Below are 24,158 nucleotides of genomic sequence, written 5' to 3' on the forward strand. Positions count from 1 at the left end.
GGCCCTATGGGTTCCAGGAGCCAATAGCAATGTACGCTGGCGGTGACGGTACGCACCGCCACGGACGTGGCCGCCATTTTCTATCTATTCACTCACTTGCTACCTGACCTTCAACAGGAGAGGACCTACACTGCAAGTGCTGCTGTGACCTCTGTCTGGAAGCAACAATGGCTCATGTGTCTGGGCAAAGGGCCCCTACCTACACTGCATAGGAGTTGGTGAGACTGGTGGATGGGGTCCTACCCCAGTATACTTTACTCTACAGTCCTCCAGACAAACAGGTGAGTACACTGTGAGTATGATGCATGAGCCATGAATGTATGGAGTGCTGTGTGTGTAAGCCACATGTAGGGGGGGGCTGAGGCGTCCTTCCCAGAGTGTTGCATGTATGGTGGTCAATGTATGTGCGTCAGGGGATGGGAGGGATCTGGTGGGCCAAGAGATTGATGTTCCGAACGGTTAACTAATTCCCTTTTCTGCAGTTTTTTCCATGCAGGTCAGCACCCATCAGAAAAAGGGTATTTGGCGGGCGATCGCCAAGGAGGTGCGGACCCTGGAGGTCTTTAACAGGCGAGCAGCCACTGCCACAAACGGTGGGAGGACCTGTGCGGCTGGGCAAGGAAGACAGCGGAGGAGCGGATGGGGCTGGCCTCCCAACGAGGAGGGGTGCCCGTCATACCCTGACCCCGCTGATGTTCCGCATCCTGGCGGTGGCCTTTCCGGAGTTGGATGGGCACTTGAAGGCATCACAGCAGCCACAAGGGGGTGAGTACAGATTCTGAATCATGACTGTGCGCACGTTAAGGTTTGGCTGGGTGGGGGATGTGGGCTCTGGGTGTCCCTTGGCCAGGTCGAACATGGCAGGGTAGGTCTTTTGTTGGGGAGGCTCTGAAGCACTCCACCCCCAGTAGTGTTAGTGGGCATCTACTACTGGGCAGGATCCTGTGGGTTTCAGGTGTGCAGCTAATGGCGGTAGGCATTGTACCCCATGGGCTGGTGCCTATCTTAGTAAATGGTAGTGCATGGCCTAGTGCATAGGGCTTCTCCCTGTGTGTTGTGTACGCCAACGGTAGTGGTGTTGCTGGCATTGACCAAGTGTATCCTCAGTCTCTCCCCCCCTTTTTGTTTTGTCACCCTGTCCTTGTGTGCATTAGCATCATCTGGCGGAGGAGCAGAGGCACCAGCGACGGAGGGAGCTGCATCCCACATGGGCCTGGAGGCCAAATCCACAGACGGTGAGGGCACCAGTGGCACGGAGGGTGAGGTTAGCACCACAACGGGGAAAGGAGGGGACACCACAGACATCGACTCCTCCTCTGATGGAAGCTCCCTGGCTGTGGCGGACACCTCTGTGCCCACCCCAACAACAGGTACAGTCACCACTCCCCCACCAGCACCGCCCTCCCAGCAGCCCCTCAGCGTGTTTCCCGTGCCCGCTCACCCAGGAGGGTGGGCATCTCCTTCGCCCCAGGCACCTGAGGCCCTGCCCCAGTCAGCCCTGCTGCTCTCAGTGAGGAGGCTATTGACCTCCTGGGATCCCTCACTGTTGGGCAGTCAACCATACTGAATGCCATCCAGGATGTCGAGAGGCATTTGCAACAAACACATGCATACCTGGAGGGAATTCACTCTGGCGTGGTGGCCCAACAGAGAGCATTTCAGGCTCTGGCCTCATCACTGATGGCAGCCATTGTCCCTGTCTCTAGCCTTCCTCCTCCAACTTTCTCTTCCCAGTCCCAATCACCTAAACCCCAGCCAATACCAAGCACACCTTCCGACCAGTATTCACCCAAATCAAGACACAAAAGTGGCTCAGGCAAACACAAGCACCACACTTAATCTCACAGGCACACACAAGCACCATCCCCATGCAGATACAGCAGCATCTACTGCCTCCACTGTGTCCCCCTCCTCCTCATCGCCCACCTCCCTCCCAGTAGCGTCTCCACTCACACCTGCATGCACTACATCCTCATCCACTACTTCCATCACCAGCACGCCCATCACAACACACCCCTCACTGGCAGTCACCACTCCCACATCCATGCACACGTCCCCTCCTAGTGTGTCTGTGACCCCTCCTCCCAAAGTACACAAATGCAAGCACTCACCCACCCAACAGCCATCCACCTCACAACAGCATCCATCCCATGCACCTGCACCCAAACACAGCAGACAGACACCTCCCACAACCTCTCCCACTTCCTCCACTCCCAAACCCTATCCCTCTTCCCGGCCGAGTGTCCCTAAGAAGCTTTTTCTGGAAAACTTTGACCTCTTCCATACCCCTCCCCCTGTCCTCCCCCTCAGGCCAGGGTGGCCAGAACCCAGCCCAGCACCTCAGCCACCAAGTAGACGTCCGCTGTGGTTCCTGCAGCTATCAGAGGCTCAAAGGGGGCACCTGTCAGCCCAGCCAGTGTGCCACCAACCCCTGCCTAAGCCAAAACCATTCCGCAACCTGGCAAGATGAAGAGAGGGACAGCATCTGCCAAGGGGAAGGACCCACAACCACCCAGCAAGGCCACCTCAAAGACTCCGGCTGCCAGACCCAAGGTCACACCATCATCTGCCAAGGTGAGGAAGGGGCACAAAACACCAGGCAAGGCCCTTCAGCCATCTGATGCTGCAGGTGAAGGCCTGGTGGCTACCACCACAACTGTCAGCACCGCCACCTGCACTGCAGCCAGCACCGCCGGCAGCCCCGCCACTAGCACCGCCGCAAGCACCGCCACCAGCACTGCCGCAAGCACCACTACTGTCAGCAGCAGCAGCCCCAGTAGGCAGCCATCCGAGGCTGCAGGAGAAGGGCTGGAGCCTCCCTCCACCACTGGCAGCACCCCCACCAGCACCGGCACTACCACCAGTTTGCAGCCGTAGCCATTGCAGGATGGAGTCTAGCCCTGCCTCCATGGACTATCATGCAACCTGGTCCCTGCAAATCTCATGCCTCAGGCACACAGGTGAGGGACTGTGAACTGCCACACCCCAAGTGGTGCATCACTGGGCACAAAGCCCCCTCCAGAACCAGTGGAAGAAGGTATCCACTCAACCTGTCCTCGGCAGGATGAAGCACACTGGGCACAAAGCCCCCTCCAGAATCAGTGGAGATATGCATCCACTCACCCTATCCTTGGCAGGATGAGGCACACTGGGAACAAAGACCCCTCCAGAACCAGTGGAGATATGCATCCACCCACCCTGTCCTTGGCAGGATGAAGCACACTGGGCACAAAGCCCCCTCCAGAACCAGAAGAGATATGCATCCACTCACCCTATCCTTGGCAAGATGAAGAACACTGGGCATAAAGCCCCCTCCAGAACCAGTGGAAGAAGGCATCCACTCACCCTATCCTTGGTAGGATGAAGAACACAGGGCACAAAGCCGCCTCCAGAACCAGTAGAAGAAGGTATCCACTCACCCTATCCTTAGCAGGATGAAGCACACTGGGCACAAAGCCCCCCCAGAACCAGTGGAGATATGCATCCACTCACCCTATCCTTGGCAGGATAAAGCACACTGGGCGCAAAGCCCTCTCCAGAACCAGTGGAGATATGCATCCACTTATCCTATCCTTGACAAGATGAAGCACACTGGGCACAAAGCCCCCTCCAGAACCAGTGGAAGAAGGCATCCACTCCCCTATCCTTGGCAGGATGAAGCACACGGGTCACAAAGCCTCCTCCAGAACCAGTGGAGATATGCATCCACTTGAGGGATTGTGGCCTTGCACACCCTAGGACAAAGCTGTGAGCAAACCTCCCACTTGAGAGACTGTGGCTTTGCACTCCTCAGGACCAAGAGGTGGGCAAACCACCCACTTGAGAGACTGTGGCTTTGCACTCCCCAGGACCAAGCGGCGGGCAAACCACTCACTAGAGAGACTTTGGCCTTGCACTCCCCAGGACCAAGCGGTAGGCAAACCACCCACTTGAGAGACTTTGGCTTTGCACTCCCCGGGACCAAGCGGTGGGCAAACCACCCACTTGTGAGACTGTGGCCTTGCACTCCCCAGGACCAAGCTGTGGGCAAACCAACCACTTGAGAGACTGTCACTTTGCACTCCCCAGGACCAAGCAGAGGGCAAGTCACTCATTAGATAGACTGTGGCCTTGTACTCCCCAGGACCAAGCAGTGGGCAAACCACCCACTTGAGAGACTGTGGCTTTGCAGTCCCCAGGGCCAAGCAGAGGGCAAACCTCCCACTTGAGAGACTGTGGCTTTGCACTCTCCAGGACCAAGTGGTGGGCAAACCACCCACTTGGGAGACTGTGGCCTTGCACTCCCCAGGACCAAGCGGTGGGCAAACCACCCACTAGAGAGACTGTGGCCTTGCACTCCCCAGGACCAAGCAGTGGGCAGACCACCCACTTGAGAGACTGTGGCTTTGCACTCCCCAGGACCAAACAGTGGGCAAACCACCCACTTGAGAGACTGTGGTTTTGCACTCCCCAGGGCCAAGCAGTGGGCAAACCACCCACTTGAGTGACTGTGGCTTTGCACTCCCAAGTACATCGCTGTGGGCATGGAGCCCCCTCAAGGAGAAGTGCCGTTTTACCATCTTCAGGCTGAGGTGCCCTCCTTCACCCTCCCCCTGAGGTACCTCTGTGTTTTTGACTTGATGCCCCTGCAGTGTACTCTCGGTATTGAGGTAGGAGTCAAGTGTGGGCTAGGCTTATGAGTTTTGGCCCAGTGGCCCACGGACATTTTGAGTGGACAATGTACGGCCTTATGTACATATTGTATATTTTTGTAAATACTGTTTTTCAAATTCTTACGTATATCTGACTATTTCTAATGTATCACTGATTTTACTCTATTCCTTTTGTCCTTGTGTTCTTCCATGGGGTTGTGGGGTGTAAATGTAATGTTGTTGCATATGTTTGTGTGTATAGTGTTGTGGGTGAGGGTCGGGGTGGGGGTGTTCTGTGTGGCGTGTGTGTGTCACTCTCATTTTCTCCCCCCCCTCCCCTGTGTACTAGGTGCAGTACTCACCGTGGTCGCCGCCGCCGTTCGTACTTCTGGTAGATGAGGAGGTAGACCAGCATGGGCAGGACCTGCAACTCGGGCTCCATGGCATCCTGGTTCTTTGTTGACTGTCGAGAGGTGAGTGGTTTCCCTTCCAAGTCCTGTTTCCGTTGTGCTTTTGATGGCGTTGATACCTCCCCGGAAAAGCTGGCAGATGGGCAGGTTGTGATGGGGTGGGCGGACATTGACTTCTGCTTGTCTGTTGGGGGTTACCGCCATGGTGTTTGTTGCTACCGCCATGGTGGTCAGAGTGTTGAAGTGGCTGTCTGTGTTGGCGGTTTCCACCGTGGTCGTGATCCCAATTTTTTAACCGCCAGCCTGTTGGCGGTAATAGCGCTGCTTTAACTCCGACCGCCAGGGTTGTAATGAGGGCCACTGTTTCAAGCTTACAAAACCACTGAAATTCACCAGTTATATTTATTTCAAGCAACTTCAACTTGCACCCTTGCCATGCTCTGCTAGTTAACTCCCATGTAACTTCATTCCTGACATGTTTTATGACATCATTGATAACACCAAGGCAACATTTGAAATCACATCATTGAGGACAACACTGTGCAGAGCAGGGGCATGAGTTATAAATACTTTAGGGAGCAAGTTATAGTTACTTCAGGGCATGAATTAGTTACTTGAGATAATTATAACTTTTGTATTTCAGTCGTTTTGTTTGGGTTTGTTTGTTTATAATGGCAAGTTTTAACTGACATTTTCACCTAACGATAACTATAACTATAGTCTTTGTATATATTCAGTGAAAAAATATATATATTTATATCGGAGAGAAAGAGATATATATATATATATATGTATATATATAAATATATGTATTTATGTATGAATGGATGTATAGGCAAAAGGCAGACTTTGCGGCTGAAATGCATCACTTTGTGTGAATAAAGCATCTTAGACTGGACCCCCAGCTGTGTCGAAGCTGGTTTTTGGTTCGAAAAACAGGTTATGACCTAGTTTCCTTAGGAAAAGGGTTTTGCCAGTAACTTTAGTGCCATTTGATAAATCTTCACAAAATTTTCAAAGTACTAAAAACTAGTACGCCACTCACTTCAGCTTCTGTCTTGAAAGTTTTGCAGTGGTCTGTCGAGTGGTGGCTGAGAAAAAGGAGGGGGGCTTAAAATGCTTTTTCCCCATGCATCTTTCATGGGGATATTTAGACACAATGGCAGCCAAAACACTGGATGGGATTACAACAAATTTAGCAGAAAACTAGCTCTTGGTCCAGAAAGTGTGGTCTTTGTTATTTGGTGTAATCCCGTTCAGTGTTTGTTGAGTAATTGAGGAGAAAAGAAATCACTATTTCTGGGCGGAGCCTAAATACAGATCTCATGGTGAGATCTGATTGGCTGCTAGGACTTCAACCAGGAAGTGCTGGCAGCCATTTTGAGACTAATATACATGATAGCACCTTCTAAATGACCTATAGAGCTGAAAACGAGAACTACAGCATAAATGTAGGCAAAAATGCACTTTAAGGAATATATATATATATATATATATATATATATATATATACATATATATATATATTTATATAAAAAGGGCATGTTAAGGGGACGTTATAGTTAGGCTCACATTTTAATTGTACAAAACCATAGAAATTCACCAGTTATAATTAGAGTTACCTAAAGTAACTATAACTCGTACCCTAAGGTTACTATAACTCTCACCCCACCCTTCGCAGTTTTTTCATCAAAGACTTTACTGCAAATATTACATTGGTATTAACAATTATGTTATCAAAGATGTCATGAGTGCCACAATTTGTGTGGTAATTAGCAGTGCATGGCGAGGGCACAAGGTATAATTGCCTGAGGGCCTGGCCAAGCCCTTACAACCACCCAACCCTGTGCTGCTCACAGACTTTTGCCATGCACAGTGGGGGTAGGCCACAGGGCCTATCTCTGTCAGAGGATCTGTGAGTAGGTGCTTTGAGTGTCTGAGTGGATCTGAAAGTGGGTGTGTGAGTCTATAAGTGGGCCTGAGTGGGTGCATGAGTGTCTGAGTGTGTGCCTGAGTGAGCGGATGAGTCTCTGAGTGCATGGATGAGTGAATAAATTAGTGAATGAATGTCTGTGATTTTTTTTTGCATATCCTCGTATAACCTCAAATATTAGAGCATATTCGAGAATCTTTGAGGATATTGCGCATGATGAAGAAAAATCATTTTAAACCCATAATTTGACCCTAAAACACCCCTATATCACACCCCTGGGGTCAGGATACCTCCCCTTATACCATTTCTAGTTTCATACCATGTCTGATAACATAACACGGCAGCCGCAACTTTCTTGACAGGTTGCAGCCAGCCAATTGCAGCACTTCTGTTCAGGTCAAAATTTGATATGTTTGCGATTTATTCGCGTCCAGAGATATACAAATTTATTGTCCCAAAATCTCAAAACTACCAAACGGATTTACACCAAAAGCAAAAGCACAATCTCTGTACCGAAAGCTAGTTTTCTGACCAATTTGGTGCAATTCTGTCCAGTGGTTCAGGCTGTAGTCGTGTATAAAAGTTCTATGGGAATTTACGTGGGAAACACAACTTTTTTGACCCCTCGCATCTGGGGCATGTCTTTGGATCTCCACCGTAAATTAGTGTCAATCAGTGTGGGGTGAGGTATGTTCTATGAATATAATTGTACTGTATGTACCTCAGTCGAGTGTTTCGGGAGACCGTCCGGGGATATGCTAGTGCCCTGCCCCACTCCGCGTCCGTTAATTCCCTGCTCACTGTCCTTTCCCATCTCTCTCTCTGGGGCTGCAGTGCATCCAATGCTTCCTCGTTTTGGCCCCTATAAATTTTAGCAATTAAGTGGGAGTCCCCTCCAGGTATCAATAGTAGATGTAACACTCTATGGGTGGGAGGTTCTGCATTAATCGTTCCCCAGTGTTCTCTAAGGGTGTGTATTAGTTTCCGATATTGGAGAAACTGTCCCCTTGGGACTCCCGCTTCTGTTAGTTCCGAGAAGGACTTCAGCACCCCCTCCCGGAACAGCTCCCCAACTGTCTCCACGCCTGCCTTCTTCCAGGGTCCCAGCCCCATGCCCACTAGGCTCCTCTCATCTGTGTCCTCCCTCAGTACCAAAAGCGGTAATGCTGGGTAGTATGGCTGTCCTACCCCTACTCTTCTCGTACTTCTCTTCCAGCATGCTGCGGCTACTCTCTTCATCAAACTGTCTGCCTGCTTGGTCCTTTTCATACTTATCATATGTGCAATAATCCGCTCCATTCCAACCTCTCCATGTGCGGTGCATCTATCCAGTTGTCCCCTTCCACCCAGCCACCCGGCAACCCATTGTAATTGGGATGCTAAGTAATAGAACTCAAAGTCTGGGACTACCAGGCCCCCTGAGTGTGTTGGCCTACAGAGAGTCGAAAGTGCTGTGCGCATGCGGCCGTCGTCCCATATAAGTTCCCTGATCAGTGTGTTGAGTTCGCGGAACCACGCCAATGGGACCAGCAGCGGAAAGTTCGTGAAGTAATAAAGTAGACGGGGCAGTATTATCATTTTAGACAATGAAACTCTGGCCATTATGGTTAGCCTCAAGGAGCGCCAGAACCTCACAGAGGTGCGCAGGGAGTGAAGCGCCCTTCCTAGACTGCCGTCACGGAGGTCCCCCACCTCATGAAACACTTCTATTCCCAGGTACTTGAAGGTCCTCGGTGCCCAACCTACGTCATTCGGGCACGAAATGGGGCGGTCACAGCTCGTCAGTATGGGGAAAACGTATGTTTTGCCTCTATTGAGGCGCAGTCCCGACAGGGTCCCGAAGTGCTCCAAAGCACCCGGAGCCCAAGGGAGTCCTGTCTCTCCGTCCTTAAGGTAGATAAGTATATCATCTGCGTAGAGGGAAACGATATGCTCTAACTGTCCCCATTGTATCCCTTTACCCATGCCGTCCCCTCGCAACTGGGCCGCCAGCGGCTCGATGGCCAGGGCGAATAGTAGTCGCGACAGGGGGAATCCCTGTCTGGTGCCCCTGTGTATTGGGTAGGTGTTGGATACCGTCCTGCCCGTCCTTACCCTAGCCAGGGGGACGCATATAGCAAGTCCACCCATTTTACCCAACCCTCACCCAACCCCATTCGCCTCATCACTGCTCTCAGATAGTCCCACCTGACCGAGTCAAAAGCTTTTTCGAAGTCTACGGCAAGTAACACACCCGCTGCGGGTTTCACTTCCCTGGGCATATGTAGGATAGCGAAGAGGCGCCTTAGATTAAGGGATGTGCTTCGATTCGGGACAAACCCATTCTGATCCTCATGTATCAGCGTGGGTATGTGGCCGAGCAACCGGTTGGCCATGACTTAACTGAGTATTTTAAAATCATTGTTCAGCATTGACAGGGGGCGAAAGTCGGCAACCGACGCCTCTTTAGATTTGGATTTTGGCAGAGGGACCACCAATGCCTCCCTCAACGTGACCGGTAGCTCACCTCGGCTCAACGCCTCAGAGTACATTTCCACCAGTCGGGGGGCCAATAAAGTTCCGTACTTCTTGTAAAAGTCCATGGGCAGGCCGTCCGTCCCTGGGGTCTTCCCGGGCGCTAGTTGCGATATAGCATCACGCACCTCCTCCACTGTCACCGAGGCTCCCAGCCCCTCTCGCTCCTCATTCGTCAGCGTTGACAAGGGGAGTCGTTGCAGAAATATATCAAGGGCGGGAACATTAAGTTCACTGGGTTTCCTATATAAATGAGTATAGTATTCTTTGAAGGCGTCATTTATAGTGCCCGGCCTATGTCTTCTCTCTCCGTCCTTAGCTATCACCCTTGTGATAGGCTCTCCTTCCCCTCCTGGTCTCGCCAGCCACGCCAGCATTCTGCCTGATGTACCCTCCTCTGAGTGTAGTGAGGTCAGGTATTTTTGCATATTGTGGCACCGGAGTTGTTCTTCAGCCTGGGAGTGGGCTTTCCGTGCTTGGGCATACCTCTCCCTCTCCTGCTCGTCTGTTCCCTGTCTCCGCTCCCTTTCATGTATTTCCTTCTCTAGCCTTGTCAGTTCCCGTTCAAGTATACGTCTCACCCCAGTCGTCTGTCCCATACAGTACCCCATGGTCGTTACTTTAAGAGTCTCCCACTCTATGGATCTAGAATCAGTGGATCCCTTATTAATTTTAATATGGTCAGCCAAGTAGAGGCGAAGGTCGTCCCTGTATGCCTGGTCTTCTAGGGCTCCAGGAGCCAATCTCCACATCGGGATGGGGGGCCTATCCTCTGTCATTCTCCAGGTCAATAGTAGGGGGGTGTGATCAGACAGCGTACGTCCCAAATATTCAGAGAGGACCATTCCTTGCATAAGCGTTGCTGTGCAGACCACTCTATCTATTCTGGTGTGCACTCGGTGGAGTCCTGAATAGTATGAATAATCTTTTTCAACAGGGTGCTGTTCATGCCATATGTCTAACAGTCCCCATGTGTCTAACCATTCTCTTAGTTTTTGGGCTACTTTACATGTCATTGCCCCAGGTAGTGGTGGGGTAGAACGATCCAGGTCTATATCTAGCACACTGTTGAAATCCCCTCCAATCAAGAGACCTCCCACTCGCTGACGTGTGAGTTGCCCTGATAGCCGTGTCATGAAAGGGACCTGATCCTGATTAGGGCCGTAAATGCAGCTCGGGACGATCGGTATACCGTGTAATCTTCCTTCTAAAACCCCAAACCTGCCTTTCTGATCTATGTTGGTGGATTCTACTTCAAAGGGGACCCCAGCATGTTCCCAGATCAGCACCCCTCTGGCAAACGCCGAGTATTCCATGTCGTACACCTGTCCTCTCCATCTGCGCCTTAGCTTTTCCACTTCCCCTTTTGCCAAATGGGTCTCTTGTAGCAACGCCACTTGAATACCCCTTCTCTTTAAGTAGGACAGTATTTTATGTCTTTTGTTTGGCGTTCCCATCCCCGCACATTCCATGTTAGCAGGTTATACTCTGCCATATCGGAGAGACAGTCGCACCATAGCCTTCCCGGCCCGCCCCAGTGGTCGGCATCCCCCTGTATCTAACCCTGACAAGCCACATCCCACAAAGCACCATCAAAACTAACAATTGTGAAACCCAACACCCCTTCCCCAGGGCGCCTTTCAAACGGAGGGCTGCCCAAAAGATTTTGCAACCGTGCAACTCATTCAAACATTCAACTCTAGTTCTCGCCAGTCTGTCGGAATGGACGAGATTCTGGTTGGGGGGGCCATGCCCGGATGGGCCTCATAATCGCGTTCCTCCCCCGCCTCGGGGTCAAGTTGTGTACTCAGCTATCCAAGTTCATCCGCCGTCTGCGGGGTCACCCTCGGGCCTGCACTGAGTAGCCCGACCCCTCCGCCGAAGACACCGCTGCGTCGTCCGACTCTCCACCCGAGCCCTCCGGGGGTGTTTCCTCTCTGCTCATGGAGGCAGCTGCCTCTAGTGCTGCCTTTTTCCCCATTTCCTTCTGCGACTGGGTTGGCGCCAAGCGGGCACGGTTCCTGTTTCGCCATCTTCCCGAGCCCCGGCGGGCTCCACCCCCACTCGGACCCTCACTCACGTGTCATCCCACCTGGGTCCCAAGAGCCTCCAGCCATTCCCACGCTTCTTCGGGGGTCTGGAAGAATGTAGTCTTACTGTCCATAGCCACTTTCAGTTTGGCCGGGAAGAGAAGCGAGTATTGGATTCCCTCGTCCCTTAAGGCCCTCTTAACTGCCAGGAATGAGGCTCGCTTGGTCTGGACGTCCAACATGAAGTCCGGGAACAGTGTCACCTCCACGTTCGCCACTTTAAAGGGGCCCGCCTCTCTGGCTCTCGGTAGGAGAATGTCTCTGTCTCTGTAGTGTAGCAGCCTGGCGATTACCACGCGGGGAGGCCGGCCCGGAGCAAGAGGCTCCAAGGGTACCCGGTGCGCTCGTTCCAGAGTGTAGAAAGGGGTCTGGCAGACCGGTGCAACAGCTGTGTGCAACCACTCCTCCAGGAATTTCATCATATTCGCTCCCTCAGCCCCCTCCGGCAGTCCCACCACTCGCACATTGTTCCTATGGCTTCTCCCTTCCGCATCCTCTGCTCTTTGCTCCAGGCGTGCAACCCTATCCGCTAGATACGTCACCTCGGCTCTTAGGTCTTTTTGTTTCGGTGCAATTTCGGCCAGGGTGTTCTCTGTTTCCTTTTCTCTGTCCACCAGCTTGTGGTGGTCCGCCCTTAGTAGGCCGACTTCAACTGCGACCTGATTGATGTCGCGTTGTAGCGTAGTCTTTGTATCTTCTATTGCACCCAAGATCCTGTCTAAAGTGTCCTGTACTTTGGGTTGTGGAGAGTCCGGTGGTTCCCCCCCTTTGCGTTCAGCAGGTGTTATAGTGTCCATGGCTTTACTTTTGTGGCGGTTCTTGGGGGACATCAGGTATTCAGGGGGGTGCTCCGCCTGGGCTAGGGCGATAGGTCGACTATTACTCCGGTCACTCCTCCGTTCGGGTCCTTCCCTCTTGGTCTAACCCGGATTGGGCCGTGCCCCCTGGTCTACGCCTTCACAGGCCGCTGAAAGGTCTCCCGCTCCGTCCCTTACACCCAGGAGGCCCCCTGTGTGCTCGGGGAGTCCAATATCCCTCTCACCAGCTGGCCGTTCCTGCCTACCAGGGTTCAACGGAGATCCAGTGTTCCTGTGTTCTCCCTCATTCTGCGCCGTGGGTGCCCCCGCCCGGGGTCCTCCGTGACTCACCAGGATTCTTCTCCTCCTTCCTTCGCTTAAGGGCCCCACTCGGGTCTCTGTTCTTTGGGGGTGCAGGTGCGATCCAATGGGCCCGCCTCCTTCCCCTTCTTGTGGCTTTATTCGGCTCTCCCGACTGCCGCTTTTTTTTGGGGGGGGGTGGTCTTTCTCCCCGTGACAGACGTCTGGCCCCACCGCTCGCCTGATGTTTTAGGGTCCTCTCCCCTTATTCCAAGCCAGGGGAGCAGTGCGCAGCACTCACCCTGCTTAGGGGTATCGAGTCCGTGTGTCCGCCGCCTCTCCTAGTCCTTCAGTGCTGCCTCTGGTGGTTCCAGTGTGCCCAGGGGCCCATCTCTGTGCTCCTCCTGCTCCTATCCGTGTTGTGGATACCGGCCTCCCCCTGGATCAGAGTCCGCTGGCTCCACACGTTACCAGCGCCGCCGGGGTCCTCACCGCCGATTCCAGGCCGGGCCCCGTGGCTCCCGGCTTCAGCGCGCCCTCAGCTCACCTCAGGCTCGGTGAGCAGTGCGCAACACTCGCTCCGCCGGGGAGCGGTCCCCAGCGCGCCGACACCGTCCTTGTCTGGCCGGCGCCACCTCCGGCCTCTCCGGCGCCTCCGGCGTCGCAGGCCCGTTCTCTGCAGGTCACATGCCTGCTCTCTAGTCCCCGGCTTCTCGGGGCGGGTCAGGCCGATGGCTCCCGGAGTCCCCAACTCCCTGGGGATCCACCCGTCAGCGCCCAGAGCGGGATCCGTGTTTCTCCTGCGCCCTCTCAGGCTCCCCCGTGCTGCAATTGCGGGATGCCTCGGGGCTAGGCTCCGTGTCTGTGGATAAATTACAGGCCCCTCCGGAGCGCCAGAATTACGCGTGCGCCATCTTCATTTGCGCAGCCACGCCCCCTGCAAGACTATGAGGGTTGGCCAGCAATGCAGTCTTGCCCATCCAAGGGAACCATTGCCCCACCCCATGATGTGCACAGCCATGGGCAATGTGTTGGTGGGTAGACAGCATGGTGGGGGTTGAGCAAAGGCCCAGGCTACAGGCCAAAAATTCACTGAACAATTCAGAGGTTAAAAATGATGTTGTTGGTTATCATATTTTACTTTCCATTAAAAGACATGAGAAATTCCCTGAAAAAAACAAAGGATAAAGTATGGTTATAGTTAGGTGTTACATTTTAAACTAAAAAAAAACACTGATAAACACCAGGTTTAGTTAACTGAAGTAGTTATAACTCACTCCCTTGCCATACACTGCTTTTTACTTCACATATTACATCACTCATGACATCTTCTTTGATGTTGTTGATAACATCAATGCCACTTCTGAAATTACATCATTGATGACAACACTGTGCATTGTGAGGGCTCAAGTTATAGTTAGTTCTGTTATTATAACTGTTGAATTTTAGTGTTTTTTTCCTTCAAAAAGTATTGTGTTAGCTGATATTTTCACCTAACTATAGACACTTCAACCTTTGTATATTAGTGAATATATATATATTTGCATGTGTGTTGCGTGTGTGTGTCTATATGTGCATGTATAGATATATTTTTTATACATTAAATAGCATCAATTTAACTGACATTTTCACCTAAGTGTAACACTTTGCTTTTTAATGAAGACACACACACACACACACACATATATGTATATATATATATATTTTTATATAGGTGTGCTAGGTGTGTGTCACTTAAAAAAACAAAGGTTACAGGGACTTATAGTTAGGCTAACAGTTTAAATGTTCAAAGCCATGTAAATTCACCTGTTAGAGTCAGAGTTATCTCAAGTAACTTTTACTCGTGCCGTAAGGCAAGTCTGCTGTAAACATTTCTAAGGACATGATGGCAATATTCCATCCCTTGTCAGCAGAACGTATCACTATCCTTTGTCATTGGCAAGAGAATCAATCGCCTTGTACTGGCACCACGTGACATTACCTCTCCTTGTTGTGCTTGTTTTTTTTATCTCAGTTTCTTTATATCATATACTACTACCTCCTAAAATGTGTCAATCATGCCAAATGTTAGCATCAATGTACATTTAGACTTGGGTTTGTAAATTTCTGCAAGCATTTTGTATCATATACAATACCCAACTCCGCCAGATAAACTTTCCAAATTCTTTGGGGCCCCACTCTTGCAGATCATGTGAGGTGCTTAAGGAAATCAACATTATCTATGATTAAATTACAGATTCTTGTGGATTCACCATAATCAGCTTGTTCTTTCTCATTTTACTTCATATCTAGCTTAGAAGCTCTCAGACATTTCTAATGTCTGATCAATTTGAACAAATCAAACCTGGTTTTAACAAAACGAAACCTTTCTGTAGTGATGAAGGAAAGGTCACAGAGTTCTGTTTTAGCAATTGTCCATTAGACAAATTAATTAGAGTACTCTGTGCCATGTTCATTGTCCCATCTGTAGACTCATCTTGTGTGTTCCCATGGGGGTCAATCTTATGTTTTCTCCTTTCCTTTTGGTATTTGTGTTGCCTCTCGAGCCTCCTTCTCACCCTCTTGTTCCTTTTCCTCTGGTGGATTGCTGTTTTATTATTCATCCCCATCTCAGGAAATTAAATTGTTGTAAAAAGGTTGTACCTCTGCTTTAACCTTCCAAAGTACTTGCTTCACCTGATTCTGATGTGTTGATGTCTTCCACTGTCTCCCCACTCACATGGATCCCTTCTGTTTCTGTGACATTGTAGTTACCCTCAGTACTACTGAAGATTCGATTGGCGCCATTAAACGTTTTACTGAGAGTCAAAATCCACCCTGTTTCATTATCATGGAGCTTGCACACAAATGTTCTTTATTTATGCATTTTAATCTCACCTTTCAGTTGGTCAAACCATTTTTCCATTTCCCGTTTAAACTTGCAACCTGATCTTACTAGTTCCTTAAAGTCTGCCAAACCTTGATATGCTCAATTCCTTGACCAGGCATATTTAATTAAGATACTAAAAATAGGCACTCATTACAACCCTGGCGGTCGGTGATAAAGTGGCTTTAATACCACCAACAGGCCGACGGTAATAAAAATGGAATTATGACCACGGCGGAAACCGCCCACACAGACAGCACCTTTAACACACCGACCGCCACGGCAGTAGCAACAAGCACCGCAGCGGTAACTGCCAACAGCCAGGCGGAAGACAATGTTCCGGTCACAGTAATATGATACACATATCTGCCACATTTTCCGGGACGGTACCAATGATATCAAAAGCACGGCAGAAACAGTACACAGAAGGTAAATGACTCACCTCTGGAGACTCAAGGAAGAACTACGACGCCATGGAGCCCGAGTTGCACATCTTCCCCATGCTGCTATACCTCTTCATGCATTACGAACATCCATGCCGGCGAAGACGACCCCAGTGAGTACTGCTGCCTAGAGGGGGGAGGGAAAAGAGAGTGACACATACACGCAACACGCAACACCGCCAACATCATACACACAAACAGATGCAATAACATCACAAATCTACCCCATACCCCTCAGGAATAATGCAAGGACAAAAGGAATTGATTAAAGTGAGTGTAATAAGATAAATAACTAGAAATATGTACTTCTAAATCAAAGCAGTATATACATATATACAAATGGAGGGACACTGCCCAGTCCTCAATGTCCGTGTGCCACAGGGCCACATCACATAGGCCAAGGCCCCACCTCACTCATGCAACAATATGGAGAGAACACTGCCCGGGCATCAGGTTGAAAATACACAGGCACCTCATTGGGACAGGGAATGGGGGGCTCCTCAGCTGGAAGATGGTAAAACACCACTGGTCCTGGAGGGGACTACATGCCCTGGCCACTGCTTGGTCCTGGGGAGTGCAAAGCCACAGTCTCTCGAGTGGGTGGTTTGGCCACTGCTTGGTCCTGGAGAGTGCAAGGCCACAGTCTCTCAAGTGGGTGGTTTGCCCACTGCTTTGTCCTGGGGAGTGTAAGGCCACAGTCTCCCTAGTGGGTGGTTTGATCACTGGTTCTGGAGGGGGCGTTGTGCCCAGTGGGCTTCATTCTGGCAAGGAGGGGGTGAATGGATGGCTTCTCCCACTGGTTCTGGAGGGGGCCTTGTGCCCAGTGTGCTTCATCCTGGCAAAGAGGGGGTGAGTAGATTACTTCTTCCACTGGTTCTGGAGGGGCCCCTGTGCCCTGTGATGCTGCACTTGGGTAGTGCAAGGTCACAGTCTCTGACCTAGGTGTCACAGAGGATCTGGATTTGGAGGGTCCAGGATGCACCACAGCCCATGGAGGCAGGACTACACACCGCCTGCCGGCAGTGATGGCTGCTCAGTAGTGGCAGTGGTGGTGCTGGCCTAGGGGATGCCAGTGGTGGGTGGAGGCTCCAGCCCTTCCCCTGCAGCCTCGGACGGCTGCCCACTGGGGCTGTTGCTGCTGGTGGCGGTTATGGTGGCGGTGCAGGCAGTGGTGGAGGGAGGCTCCAGCCCTTCCCCTGCAGCCTCGGGCGGCTGAACCACCATGGCTGGTGGTGGGGGCTCAGAATCAGTTCCAGCACCAGACCTCCTGTCCTTCCTGCCTGCAGGTGGAGGCCCCTTGTCTTTCCCTTTCGCAGCTGGTGGTGCCTACTTGCACTTCCCCTTGGCAGCTGGTGGTGCCTCCTTGCCCTTCCCCTTGGCAGCTGGTGGTGCCTCCTTGCCCTTCCATTTGGCAGCTGGTGGTGCCGCCTTGCCTTGCCCTTTAGCAGCTGGTGCAGGCACACTTTCAGTGCTGCTGGCTGGTGCCCTGGAGCCTCTCCCACCTGCAGTAGCTGCTGACACTACTGTGGCCGTGGACTGGGTGGCTGAGGTGCTCGCCTGGGTTCTGACCACCCTGGCCAAACATGAAGGACGGGGAGAAGTAGGGAAGAGGTCAATGGTGGAGAGGAAACACATCTTAGGGACACTGGAGAGGGAAGAGGAAGAAGGTTTGGGAGTGGAGGAAAAGGAAGTGGTTGTAGGAGGTGTCAGTCTGCTGTGTTTGTGTGCAGGTGCATGGGCTGGATGCTGTTGTGAGGCGGATGGCTGTTGGGTGTCTGAGTGCTTGCGTTTGTGTACTTTCGGAGGAGGGAGCACAGACACAGTGGGAGAGGACACAGGGGACGTGTGCATAGCTGTATGGGTGGTGACTGCCAGTGAGGGGTGTGTAGTGATAGGCATGATGGTGATGGAGGTAGTAGATGAGGATGTAGTGCATGCAGGTGTGAGTAGAGACTCAAGTGGGAGGGCGGTGGACGAGGAGGAGGAGGGGGACACAGTGGTATGTCTGTTTCTGAATGGTGTTTGTGCCTGTGGGATGATGTGTGGTACTTGTGGTTGCCTGAGCCACTCCTGTGTCTTGTCTTGGGTGCATGCTGGTTTGAATGTGTGCTTGGGATAGGCTGGGGTTGAAGGGAATGGGACAGGGTAGAGAAAGTTGGAGGGGGGATGGTAGAAACAGGGACAATGGCTGCCATCAGAGACGAGGCCAGAGCCTGGATTAATCTCTGTTGGGCCGACATGCCAGAGTGAATACCCTCCAGGAATGCATTTGTTTGTTGCCCCTGGATGGCATTCAGTATGGTTGACTGCCCAACAGACATGGATCGCAGGAGGTCAAATGCCTCCTCTCTCAGGGCAGCAGAGCTCACTGGGGCAGGGCCTGAGGTGCATGGGGCGAAGGAGATGCCCACCGTCCTGAGTGAGCGGGCACAGGAAATGCGCTGAGGGGCTGCTGGGAGGGCGGTGCTGGTATGGGGTGGCAGAATACTGTAGTTGGGGTGGGCACAGAGGTGTCCGACACCACCAGGGAGCTTCCATTGAAGGAGGTTTCACTGTCAGAACTGTCCCCTACAGTCTCCGCCGTGGTGCTCCCCTCGCCCTCCGTCTCACTGGTGCCTTCACCGTCGGTGGATTAGGCCTCCTGGGCCCTGTGAGATGCAGCTCCATCCGTCGACGGTGCCTCTGCTCCTCCGCCAGATGATGCTAATGCACACAAGGACAGAATGACAAAACAAAAAGTGGGGGTAGACAAAGCATACACTTGGTCAATGGGTGCAACAACACCACCATTGGCGTACAAGACACACACACACACACACAGGGAACAGCCCTACGCACTAGGCAAAGCATTACTAGTCACAATGCTAGTCACCAGGCCATGGACAGGAATACGCCAACTGCAGCATACCTGATAGCCACAGACCCCTGCCCAGTAGTGGATACCTTGGTAGGAGGTGGTGTTCATCAGTCCCTGACCTACCCTGCAAGGTCCGGCCTAGGAGCACCCACAGTCCCACATCCCCCACCCGGAGAACATGCGCAAGTAGTATATTGGGAAACTGTACTCACCCCTTTGTGGCTGCTGTGATGTCCTCAAGCACCCATCTAGATCTGGATAGGCCACTGCTAGTATGCAGGCCATCAGAGGTGTCAGGGTTCGACGGGCACCCATTCCTCATTGGGAGACCATTCCCAGCTGGGCCTCTGCCGTCTTCCATGCCCAGCGTCTCAGGTTCTCCCACTGTTTGGCACAGTGGGTGCTTTGCCTGCCATAGGCGCCCAGGGTCCCCAAACCCATGGCAATGGCATGCCATGTACCCTTTTTCTGATGGGCGCTGACCTGCAGGAAAAGAAACATAGAAAAAGGTATCAGTCATATCGTCTGGCCTGTTCCACTCATGGCCCACCATAGCCCTCCCATCCTCTTACGTGCAGACAGTGCCCACCATGCATGCAGCACGCTGTCCAGAACCCTTCCCAAACCCCCACACACGAGACCCTCACACACAGCACTCCATGCAGTCATGCCCCTTGCATCGTGCTCACAGTGTACTCACCTGTTGGTCTGGAGACCCATGCAGCATTCTGTACTGGGGTAGGAATCCATCCACCAGTCTCTCCAACTCCACAGCGGTGAAGGCAGGGGCCCTTTCCCCAGTGACACGAGCCATGGTTGATTCCAGACACAGGTCACAGCAGCACTTGCAGTGTAGGTCCTCTCCTGTTGAAGGTCAGGTAGCAAGTGAGTGAACAGATAGAAAATGGCGGTCATGTCTGCGGCAGTGCGCACCGTCACTGCCGGCGTACATCTCACTGGCCACTGTAACCCATAAGGCCCAATGACAACCAAATGAGGAGTTGCACGGTTGTACTCGACCGCCTTCCACAACGGGGTGCAACGGCGCACAACGTCAGCGGCATTACCTCATTTCCACATGTCCATCCACACAGGACAGGTGGACACCATTTCAGGGTAGAGGCAGGCCATGGCACGTAACTGCGTCACAGTACACTAGGGCACCATTTGGGCCTATCCAACAATATACTGTTACAGTCACAACATGCAATGCAGTGTCGTGTTTGGAAATTTGGAATACTGACCAGCTGCTCACTGTTTTGCCCCATAGATTACAACTGCTGCGGAGGAATAGTAGATGGAGACATCTGCCCGTGTACAGATCCCTTTTGGACTTGCCACCAATGGAGGACAAGCACATTATCCTCACTTATAGACTGGACAGGGCCACAATCACAGAGGTGGGTGCCCAATTGGAGCCTGACCTGATATCTGCTTTCCGTCACCCCACCAGGATCCCCCCTCTTGTGCAAGTCCTATCTGTGCTCCATTTCTTTGCAACTGGCTCCTTCCAAGTGACAGTGGCCTTGGCACCAGGAATGTCTCAGCCAATGTTCTCAATAGTGCTGACCAGAGTGTTGGTTTCCCTGATTAAACACATGTGCAGCTACATTGTTTTCCCACAGGTGGAGGATCTGGCCACAGTGAAAGCTGACTTCTATGCAATGGTATATATTCCCAACATTATTGGGGCTTTTGATGGTACACATAGTGCATTCCACCCCAGGAGAAATGAACAGGTGTTTAGAAATTGAAAGAGCTTTCGCTCAGTGAATGTGCAGATAGTGTGCCTGGCGGACAAGTACATCTCCCATGTCAATGCTAAGTATCCTGGGTCTGTGCATGATGCCTATATCCTGATGAATAGCAGCATCCCATATGTGATGGCTCAACTCCAGAGGCACCAGGTGTGGCTAATAGGTGAGCCCATGGTTCCCACTCAGTTGGTGTTGGTGTATGGGTATGGTGTTGGCCATAAGGGTTAGTGTTTGGCTAACAGGTATCCCTCAATATTTGCAGGTGACTCTGGTTACCCCAACCTCTCATGGCTACTGACCCCTATGAGGAATCCCAGGACAAGGGCAGAGGAACATTACAATGAGGCACATGGGTGAACAAGAAGAATCATAGAAAGGTCATTCGGCCTCCTGAAGGCGAGTTTTCGTTGCCTGCATCTAACTGGTGGATCCCTGTACTACTCACCCGAGAAAGGTCTGCCAGATAATCGTGGCATGCTGCATGTTGCATAACCTTGCCTTACGTCGCCAAGTGCCTTTTCTGCAGGAGGATGAGGCTGGAGATTGGCATGTGGCATCAGTGGACCCTGTGGACAGTGAAGATGAGGAGGCAGAGGATGAGGATGAGGACAACAGAACAGCTGTTATACGACAGTACTTCCAGTGACACACAGGTAAGACACTGTAACTTCACTTTGCATTGACAGTTTTGTATTTGACATTGTACATGGCAGGCAGATTCTCCCAATTCTATGGACACTTACTGTATCCTTTGGCATATCTATTTTCTGATATCTGTGCCCCACTCTGGCATCTGGTGTGTTGACTGCAGCCAACTACAGGTCATTCCTATGTATACATTCCTATGTATACATTACTGTACAGTTGTATTTCAGTGTTTAAACCTTGTTAAATGAATGCATAGTTAAATCATTTGACGGACTCCATACTTGTATTTATTCAAATGGTGTTTATTTAAGTGCTAATAAGTAGAGGAGTGTGTGCAATGGGCTGAGTTGATGGCGGAACAAAGTCCAGGATAGAGTGCAGACTATTTGTATCACAGGTTCATTGTCCAAGGGGGCATAGGAAGTGAAGCAATGGCAGTTCAAGGTGGACAGGCTGACAGAGTGGGACACAAGGGTGACAATCATGAGAGTCCTATTTCCTGGCGGGGTCCTGGCAGTGTTCTCTGGCTTCTGCCTGGATTGCATGGACCGTTTGTGGGGTGGTTCTCCTTCTGCAGAGGGAGGGGTGCTGGTGGCCTGTTGATGCTGTGGTGGGGCCACCTGTCCACTAGCGGCAGCGGAGGTGGAGGGCTGTTCATCGGTGTGGCTAGTGTCAGGGGCCTGGTGGTGTGCCATTGCCTCCCTCATGGTGTTGGCCATGTCTGCCAGCACCCCTGCAATGGTGACCAGGGTGGTGCTGATGTCCTTCAGGTCCTCCCTGATCCCCAGGTACTGTCCCTCCTGCAGCCGCTGGGTCTCCTGCAAATTGTGCAGTATCTGGCCCATCGGTGCACAAACGAACCAAAAGAGGCTTTGCTCATCTCACGACAAATGCAAATATTACTGCTGTCCTAAATCAGCCCACCAACACCACAGTGAAGTCAATCAGCATCCTCAAACTCCCATGACCCACCCTACAGTGCACGAACTTTCACAATCTGCAACATGCACCAGGTAGGCATGTCTGCTTTGAGGGTCCATCCGCTAAACAGGTGAAACATTCCTCTATGTGTGCTACAACTTTGTAGAACAAGCCCGCTACTCACCTAGGCATGTCCCGCAAAACCCTAATTCTGTGCTAATATTTGCATTAACGGGCAAGTGCCAATGGGCAAGTCCTACTCAATATGTTGTTTATGGGAATGGCCCACACAATAAAATCCATTTCATTCATTTTTTTTAGGTATCTTCTGCCACTTTTTAGAGCTTCAACATCTGACTATAAATACCGGACCATCTTTATGCCTCTTTGCTATTCTCTGACACGTTAAAGTAGAAAAGAGCTACAGTGACTCAATGCAATGGCATTAAGAGAACCACATAATGTATTTCAGTGTAAGCAGGCTTCATATATCATGTTCCTGGAAAATAAAATAAAACACAAGGCTTTTATACATTAATATTTTAAGCATATGACTCTGATGGATTGTGTTTGTAACTCATCCGATCATACAAGAAATGCTATATTTAACATCAGCTGAAAATATTTACTGTAACATCACGAGGACTTGCGGCACCTTGGTCGGGTAGATCAATAAATGTGGGGTGGCCTGCAAACAGAAACCTAGACATTAGATAAATTAACAATCCACATATATAGATTTATTTCCGCCATTTAATAGTTTTCTAATTAATCAATACAGGTCGGCTGGTGTTTCCCTGCTGGTTTACTTCATGATCCAAAGGCCAATAACCGCTCTTGTTAGATGCTTTCACACCATGTACTTAGAATTGTGATATTGATCCTTTAAGCATTTGCTCAGACCGCTGAATTCTTAAATAAAAGCAGTAGCGTGAATGAAGGATATGGCGGAAAAACGTGTAGCTGCTTGGGACTGATTTTCAAACATGTGCAGTGGGTGTTGTATATATTTACGTATGCATATGATTTAATTTCGGATTTTTCTTAAGCATGAGCTAATCTAGTTCAGGTTCTAGGCCACAGCGCAATTACGTGTCTTGAGTACAGATCACTGATAATGACTTCGAATAAACTGAAATAATTGACAAAAGAGTAAATATATTTCTATTCTTATATCATTCATTCATTTGCAGCTCTTCTCGATAGCGCGCAGTCTGTCCCGTACAATATTAGAGAATCTTACAGTCGGTGTAGGAATGCAGGTTTATTTACATGATGTAGCAGAATAGGCTTAGGATGAGGTTAGTTCCCTCGAAAGGTGTTTAGAAAAGGGAAAGCATGCAATTTAACAGAGATGATGGTCATTGTTTCACATTATCTTCAACAGATCACACTTTCAATTAATATATATTGTGGAGCAGCATGTTACACGAGGTGTGATGCATTGAGAAGTGCTTAATAAAGAATGTTAAGTAGATAAAAGAGGTTGAATGGATAAAAGATTGGCAGAGCAGTTAAAGCTGTAAGGGTTTGGAAGGATCAGGAAAAGAAAGCTTCGCTGATAAAGGGATGGGAAATGACATCAGCAGGGGAGAGTTCAGAACAGGAATACTGACACTCAGAAAATATATAACCACATATGACCATATAACATATAATCACATGCTGGAGACTGCCACTTGGTGGGTGTTGCAGCTTTGAGCAGTACAGACAGTAGCTGGTGCGTGGCACTTCGAAGGAGAAGCATGAAATTCAGAAACGACAGACTCTTGATACTAGTGCATTCTGTCATGGAGGAGTAAGTTTAGAGACTCATGGCTTGTACTTTTATAGTGAGCCAAAGTAATATCTGTGGAGTGATCCAACTGGAAATATCCAAGAAACGTGTCAGAAGCTGAGAAAATCTGAAAAACTACGACCTTTGTACTCAGTAAACAGAAAAATACGATGTGGGATGATGCATGAGCTTCATTTCACTGTGCTCTCTCCCC

The sequence above is a fragment of the Pleurodeles waltl genome, chromosome 2_2 (assembly GCF_031143425.1).
Source record: "Pleurodeles waltl isolate 20211129_DDA chromosome 2_2, aPleWal1.hap1.20221129, whole genome shotgun sequence".
In the NCBI taxonomy this organism is placed as follows: Eukaryota; Metazoa; Chordata; class Amphibia; order Caudata; family Salamandridae; genus Pleurodeles; species Pleurodeles waltl.